The sequence below is a fragment of the Vespula pensylvanica genome, chromosome 17 (assembly GCF_014466175.1).
Source record: "Vespula pensylvanica isolate Volc-1 chromosome 17, ASM1446617v1, whole genome shotgun sequence".
NCBI lineage: Eukaryota > Metazoa > Arthropoda > Insecta > Hymenoptera > Vespidae > Vespula > Vespula pensylvanica.
In genome coordinates, this window is record NC_057701.1 from 1,397,983 (window position 1) to 1,406,789 (window position 8,807).

An 8,807-nucleotide genomic window follows, 5' to 3' on the forward strand; every position below is an offset into this window, starting at 1 on the left:
AGACATTTTCGCACCTTCTGGGGACATTGACAATCTATCTTCACGACTGGACTTAGACGTTTTCGCACTCCTGGAGGACTGAAAATCTATCTCCACGACTAGACTTAGACATTTTCGCACCTTCTGGGGACTTTGACAATCTATCTCCACGACTGGACTTAGACGTTTTCGCACTCTCGGAGGACTTTGACAATCTGTCTCCACGACTGGACTTAGAAATTTTCGCACTCTTGGAGGACTTTGACAATCTATCTCCAGGAGTGAACTTAGAAGTTTTCGCACCCTCGGGACTGACAATCTGTCTTCACGACTGGACTTAGAATTATACTATTTTGTATTTTTTTACTAATTTGTATTTTTTTACTAGTTTGTATTTTATTAGTAGTTTGTATTTTATTAGTAGTTTGTATTTTATTAGTAGTTTGTATTTTATTAGTAGTTTGTATTTTATTAGTAGTTTGTATTTTATTTTTTCAGAACCTCATTGCAATTGCAACTCCGTCTTCCACCCTACATTGTTACAAAGTCGAGTTGTAAATTTTTCTTTTCTTTTCTTTACATTCGCTTTTCTAATTTTATTTCTAATATTCGAAATGCGAGGCAAGTTCTTTCTTTCGCTCGTTACGATTTAGATTGGGATCGGAAATTTTTCATTTTGATTTTCTCTTATAAATTTAAATTGGAAATTCAAATTATTCTAAATTAATCTAAGTTTAAATTTCTTTCGGGTGGGTTGCCATCTCGGCATCTTCTACAGCGTTTTTCCTCTTTTTCTTTCTTTTTACATTTTCTCTATTTTCTTATTCTCATTTCTATATAATAATTGAAGGAATTATTCGAGATTGTTTAGTTGAATTGAAGGAATTATTCGGCTACTTTCTCAGTATCTTGCCTCTTTTCTTTTTCTTCTTCCTTTCTTTCTGCTCTTTCTTTCTACACAGAAATTACTGGAACTTCGCTGCATATAATTGATATTATTCTGTACGCGAATGATAGGAAAAACACTCACGCGCGTGCCGGTCGTCACGTGTGTTCGCGGACGCGAGACTAAGTCCTGCCGAGGACTGCGTTTTGATTTTTGAAATCGAAATATAGACACGACCGGTCGTGTCTCGAGATGTCTAAAGTTGACGGTGTGGACGGTTTATTTTTCTGATAAGCCTGAAACTCCCGAAACGGAAAGGCATCTCGAACGCGAATCTTAGAGATTAGAGTCCCCGTTAGCTCGTGGGTCCCTAGATGCAGCAACCTCCTCGCGGTGGGACCTGGGTCGGTAGTACTTGCGATATATTGAAATCTGTCTTAATTATATTTATAATTTAACTAAATTATACATATAATTATAAAACGCAAGTATTACCGAGCGAATGGCTGCATATTTCAATGTTTCATCAATAACAGAAAAGTATGTTATTTTAGAATTGAATTGTAAGATGGGGATAATTTTCTTCGTGAATCGACCACAATGTCGGGTCTTTGACCGACCTTTAGAGTTCCTGCTTCAATTTCGTTTTGTATTTTGACGAGGAAACTTAGAAAATTTCGCGGATGCCATAGGAGCGAGTACTAAGGAAGATTTTACGCAAGTACAATGTTCTATCACTCATATTTTCCACATTCTATACTTTTCGAAAGGGTAACAAAATGATACTGCTACACATAGAGAATGTCCAATACGACTAGACGCCTTTTATGTATATAATATAATTATTTATTTAATATAATAATTATTGTATATAATATATATTTATATAATATAACGTATTTAATGTATATAATATAATATAATTTTTTAACATGTAATATCAAAATCTTATATATACTTTTATATTAATTTTCTAAGTTTTCTATCGTATAATTAAATAATTTATATATGCACCCATGCACACACACAGCACATACGACTTAGATTCTTTTAGTTGTTAGTACTGGAAACTGTCGCTAGTGTACGCATAGGGACATGACGTTTCGCGCTTGCGGTACGGCATTGGTACAATTTTATTTATGTTGCATGGACGACAAAAGGCATACTTACCTGGCGCAGAGGTTACCGTGATCATAAAGGCGGTTCCTCCAGGGTGAGGCTCTTCCATTGCACTTAGGTTGAGCTGACCCTTGCGAATATCCCTAATGTGGATATCTCGGGCGTAAAATTTTTGATAGTTGGGGACTGCGTTCGCGCTATCCCTAATAAACTTATTTCCAAAAATAAAGCTTTTTTTTATAAAAGTACATGAGTCGGAGTTCAGAAAAAAAGCAAGAATTAAGAAAAACAAACGTTTTTCTTATACTTTACTGCTTTCCATACATGGATTCTTCGCTAGAAAAACTAATATAATTAATATAGGTTAAAGAATTAGATTGTTAAGAAAGAAAGAAAAAATGCCGTGAGCGTCGATCGATTAATCCAGAATATATGTCCCCTTCGATAATGTTATAAATTCCAAGATTATAAAACGATATCTTTAAAATATAGAAGATTAAGAAAAAAAAAATGCAACTTATCTGCGAATGCCATTAACGTTGATTATAAGTAGTCATAAAGTGAGATAATTAAATAAATAAATTAATTAATTAATCAAGGAAATAGAAAGAAACTGCCTCAGAATGAGCAATCTTGGAAACAGGTGGCGATCCTGGCAGATAAAAAGAATATCCTCTGTATCTAGATATAGCCGTACCCGAAGATAATTATTAAGAATAATAAAAAAAAAAAAATTCAAGATACAGTTAAACAAATTAATTATTTAATTAATTAATTAAAAAAAAAAACAAGAAAATAACCAACTATATAGAGCAGAAGCAAAGTATTTCTAATTTTTGTAATTTTTGCGACAATCTCTTACAAACACATACAAAATAATTCAAGCAACTGTAACAAGCCATATCTTCTTTCTTCATTGAAATTAACAAAAATGTTATTCTATATAGACATATGTTATAAATTTTTTTCTATATAAGACCTCCAGAATACAAAAAAAAATGTTGCGGCATTTTTGTTCGTTATCGTGTCTCTATAATTCTAATTATTATTACTAAACATTACTATGACTTAAACTGTAAAATTCGAAATAAAAGATAGTTTACACTTACATTTCTTCTTTTTTTACCCTTTTCCATTTCTTCCTTTTTTTTGTTTTGTTTTTCATTAACACAATTTAAAAGTTGGAAGACGATTCCCTTTTTTATTAAAAGAAAAAAGAAAAAAGAAAAAAGAAAAAAAAAGCCTGATGAAAATCGCATTATTTGCAAAGAGAGGGAGAATTATTCGATATGTGTAAATAAAAATTGAAAGAAGTGTTATTTTTTTCATGTACCTACAAGTTACATATAACTCATATATATTAATCTAAAATAATATCTAGTAAATGGCTTCATACTTTGGTACATTTCAATAATATTTAGCTTTTAATAATTTAAAACTTCATAACACATTACATTCTATTCATTATGATTTTTAGATAATATATTTTCTACTGTGTTACCTTCAGAAATGATTTACAGGAAATTTTTTATTCTCTTTTGTTGTATAATCTATTGTATGTTTCTATTCTTCATCATCTTATGGCAGGATGCTTATCCTGCAAAGAATCCATGAAAACTCAAGTTAATAAATTTATTTTTTAAACATTTCTTTAATAATGCTAAAAATCTTTTATTATATTAATGATACTAATAACTTAGTTTTTTTTTCCCCCCCATTATTTCAGATCATCATTACGATCCTGACCTTGACCAGCGATTGCATTGATTGTTCGCATATTAGGGTCAGTGCATCATTGAAGATGATCAAGAAATTAATATGCTTCTTCTATGAAATAATATTGGTAAGTTAATTTATAAATTTGACATGCAATAATTTCACAGTTATTCTATTGCAATAAAAATTTGTTCACGATCTTTTTACAAATAACCATTATGATCCTGCCTTACCATTTTACAACGAGATTGAGTCACTTCATTTTTAACTTCCTTCAATATATATTTATTTCATTTTCAACTTCTTATGGATCCACCCTCCTTCAATTTGTTGTTACATTGCAAACGAGTGTTTTAGAGCCATTGCAGAACTACTTAAATAGTGAGTGAAAAATTTTAAGTCTTTTCAATGCCTATTATACCTAAGATGAAAGGGCAATATCGGTATAGGTTACTGGTTGTAATTATTGACGAGCATGACCCTGAGTAACTCCTCTTCTGGATTTACTTGAGAGTGGCATATTTTTAAATGAAATATTCAATCTATTTTCTTCATAAAAGAAAAGTCTTCATAGAGTCATTGTTTTTGACAGAATAAAGTAAAGTAAACTCATTGCTTTTGAAAAAAAAAAATAGAGTAGAGTCATTGAAAAAAGACAAAGAGAATTGTAGAATCATAACGCGTAGAACATAGAATAAATTAATCAATTTTTAGATTAAGATTTTCAGCAATTAATATATTAATTCTCATTTTTCTTCCTACGCTTTCTCTGTTTTTTGTTTCAGGATGGTTTTAGAGTTATGTTAAATTTGTCGATTTTCTTCCATGCTTTAGATTCAGGAACAGTTTTAATTCTTTGATAATGACGATAGTTATCGAATTTGTTCCATAGTAATTTTTGAAGGTCCCACAGAACTCTTCGAAAATGGCTCTTAGTCATATTTTAATTTTACCATGTTGTTACTCATAATGCTCTTATATAGTAGTAATGTAGATTTGAGAAACGGAAACTGTACTGAAACAATACTGAAAAAGAAATGAATTGGAAGAAATAAATTAGTGATAAAAGTGGTGACTGCATAATACGTCTTTTCTTTTTTTCGTATTCTTTACAATTATTTCTCCACAGATCTTCCTTTTCTATCCTAATTATGTGGTTACAGCATATTTTCGACGCATTCCGATTATTTCTATATTCGGATATCACATTTATAAACATTTCCTATTTTCGATTATTAGATCGAGAGATCGTGTTCACTTCAAACGATATTAATGAAGGTGGCGTAATGTACGGGCAGGATGAGAATCGTTTACCACCAAAGTCAATGTTACCAATTACGAGGGAATTTGCATCCTTTTCTCTTAATTATGACTAATTAGTATTTGTTTCTTAAGATACATTATTTTCCAGTATATCACTCGATTCCTAAGAATGTGATTTTTATGGTGTATTGTTCGTAAATCGTGACAGTAGTACTGAAAAAGAAACATTAATGAAAATAAAAGTGGTTACTGCATATTGTGTTTTTTCTTTTTTTCGTATCTTTTGGCATTATTTCTTTATAGATTTTACTTTTCTCTTTTAATTATGTGATTGTAGAATGTTTGTGATGTATTTCGACGGTTCGTATAATTTTATATCGTATTTATAAAAATTTTCTATTTTCGATTATTAGATCGAGAAATTGTGTTCATTTCAAACGACATTAATGAAGTTGGCGTAATGTACGTGCAGGATGAGAAACTTTACCATCGAAGTCAATGCTATTAACTCGTGACAGATCTGCGTCGTTCTTCTCTTAATTACGGCTAATTAATATTTATTTTTTAAGATACATTATGTTCCAGTATATCACTCGATTCCTAAAAGTGTGTTTTCTATGGTGCATTATTCGTAAATTGTGACAGTAGTACTGAAAAAGAAATATTAATGAAAAATGTGGTTACTGCATATTGCATCTTTTCTTTTTTTCGTATTTTTTGGCATTATTTCTTTATAGATTTTACTTTTCTCTTCTAATAATATGTGGTTATAGCATATTTTCGACGCATTCCGGTTATTTCTACACTCTAATATCGCATTTATAAAAATTTTGTATTTTCGATTATTAGATCGAGAGATTGTGTTCATTTCAAAGAACATTAATGAAGTTGGCGTAATGTACGTGCAGGATGAGAAACTTTACCATCGAAGTCAATGCTATTAACTCGTGACAGATCTGCGTCGTTCTTCTCTTAATTACGGCTAATTAATATTTATTTTTTAAGATACATTCTGTTCCAGTATATCACTCGATTCCTAAAAGTGTGTTTTTTATGGTGCATTATTCGTAAATTGTGACAGTAGTACTGAAAAAGAAATATTAATGAAAATAAAAGTGGTTACTGCATATTGTATTTTTTCTTTTTTTCGTATCTTTTGGCATTATTTCTTTATAGATTTTACTTTTCTCTTTTAATTATGTGATTATAGAATATTTGTGATGTGTTTCGACGGTTCGTATAATTTTATATCGTATTTATAAAAATATTATATTTTCGTTTATTAGATCGAAAAATTGGGCATTAATTGTCTAGCGACGTATCTGCGCATGCGCGGCGCATTCGCGTAATCGGCTTGTTGGTAGATATTACGCCATTTTGCCTTCGGTGATCGACAGTTACGCGCGGAAGCCGTATCGTCCTCATTAATTTCAGGTAATTATTATATTTTTCTTATGTACAGTGTCTTCCTATATATCAATCGATTGGCAAAAACGCGATTTCCACGCGTGAATGTTTGCAAGTCGGGGTATTTTCGCGTTTAAAAGATATTCGCGAAAATATAATCTGCGTCTTGGAAGCTATTGCGTCATACTTTTGTTTTTTTATTTTCTGTTTTTTTTTCCCACGATATCGATATTTTTCTTACTTTTTAATAATTTTTTAATAATAATTTATCATTAATTAGTCATCATTAATCGTATTTACTATTATATTTGATTTTCATACACCCATACGCACACACACACACACACACGACGCTTAGGATACCCGTCTCATATATGTGTATATATATAATACACACAATAAAACTTCTCTACAATTCATCTTTTGTTTTTCAGGTTTCCAAGAATCCTACGTACCGACAGACGAATCATCCCGGCTTTCTTCTTCTACATAGACTTTGTTTTGATAGACGTCCTGTGTATAAGGTAAGCTTGTCTCCTTCAAAGATACAAAGCTAGTTTAATAAAAAAAGATAGTGACGAAAACAATAGAACGTTCGAGCTCGGCTAAGGAGATTTAGTATGTCTAGTATTACAGAATCTTTCGGCATGTACTCAACAAGTGAACGTGGTCTAATTCTTCTTGCATTTATTTTATTTTAGAATAATTTAATTCTAATTTTGTTTGCATTTATTTGATATCATAGGAAGAAAGTATAGATCGTTGCACAAGAAAGTATACAAATTTGTATAGTTTATAATTCAGTTGATTGTCGCAGTTATTGTTTTATTTAGAAAATTTATAACATTTTCGTTTCTATCGTCATCCGCAGTAATTCACACGTGAATAAAATTACAATTGGTTTGATTGAAATATATCTTAAGCATGTACTATATACTTCGATATATCTCGAAAAGCTTTATTTAAGATTAATTAAATTAACATTGGATTAAATCTCAAATATTAATTATTAATATTTTTCAATAATATACTTTTTAATATGCTATCTTCGGTAATGATTCACAAGACATGTGTTTTATAAATGTATTTTTTCATATATGAAAAAAGAAAAATCTATCACTTTTTATATTTCAACTTTGCAGATTTTAGAAATTATTTGTGACCGTGTGCAGATCAGTCTTAGAATCATCGTTTGCTCGTACTATTCTAATTTGCTTTTTATAGCTAAATAATCTAATTAAATATAATTAGACTAAATAAAAATTTCTGAATTAGAGTTATACTTGCATCATTTTTTATTATCCTCCAGCAGAACGTTTAAGTTTCCTCTATAAATTTCTAAATTTTTTGACATAACGATATTAATAATCTTAATTTCTTTATTAGCTCAAATAAAAGAAGAATCATTTTCTTCATCATAAGGGGGCAGGATGCTCATCGTGCAAAGAACCATCAAACATTCCGGTAAGTAAATGTTACTTTACATATTTCCTCAATAAATTTAATATGACAGTGATACTAATAATTTGATTTTTGTTTCTTTTTCAGTTCAAATAAAAGAAGAATCATCCTCTTCATCATTCTGCAGCAGGATATCCATCGCGCAAGCATCAACGAAGATTTTAAGTAAGTAAAGTTTTTTATTAAACATTTCTTTAATAATTTGAATAATTTTTTATTATAAAACCACCAACCAAATAATTCTTGAAAATGAGTCTCCGGAAAGCAACAAAAGAAAAAGCAATTGTATGTAATAAACCAAATAGGTTGCTTTAAAAATAAAATAAAGTAAAATCACGAATTAGAGTCAGTGTTGTTCGCCGATTAAAATTTCTCGGTCGCGTTAGTAAATCAAAAAACTATAATTTATGTCATATTCTTGTTAAAATTATATGTTCGCCGCGTTGTTAGAATTATTAACACACTTTCGGCCTATTCGTGAGAAGAGGATTGCGTTGCGATAAATATTGTAATGGTCGAAAGTGTGAACTTAAAAATTCATTCTCTTCATCTTTACCGACGGTTGTAAAGCTTCGTCTGGATACAATTACATGTAAATATATTTCTTTCTTCCAATCGCAACTTCTCTCATTGGTCGTATAAATCATATATACATATTTTTTTAATCATTTTCATTCATTCACAAATATATTGGTTCGATATGCAACATATAATTAATCTTTTTTATACTTTTTTGTATTACAGATTCATCGATTCAACGATTCAACGATTTAACGATTCAACAATAATTTCAATCAACCTCACATCATTCAACCTACTACGAGGGGGATGAGTGTTTTGGAGCCATCGCAGAACTACAAAGCGAAACTGAAGCAAGAACTATAAAGGTCGCTCAAAGACCCGACATTGTTGTCGATTCACTAAGAAAATTATCCCCATCTTACAATTCAATTCTAAAATAACATACTTTTCTGTT

At 30.4% G+C, this 8,807-nt stretch overlaps 1 long non-coding RNA gene and 1 other non-coding gene across 3 annotated transcripts; both read left to right on the forward strand.

Moving 5' to 3' along the window:
• Positions 1-2,027: 2,027 nt before the first annotated feature.
• On the forward strand, positions 2,028-2,191 carry LOC122635299. The gene has a single exon (XR_006328631.1). It is a non-coding gene; the product is annotated as a U1 spliceosomal RNA (small nuclear RNA).
• Positions 2,192-6,345: 4,154 nt separating this feature from the next.
• LOC122635127 lies at positions 6,346-8,798 on the forward strand. 2 transcript variants are annotated; one of them, XR_006328566.1, is made up of 5 exons: positions 6,346-6,397; positions 6,805-6,894; positions 7,757-7,834; positions 7,919-8,000; positions 8,576-8,798. It is a non-coding gene; the product is annotated as an uncharacterized LOC122635127 (long non-coding RNA). The 2 variants fall into 2 exon arrangements; XR_006328565.1 differs by having other exon boundaries at positions 7,919-7,996.
• Positions 8,799-8,807: the final 9 nt, after the last annotated feature.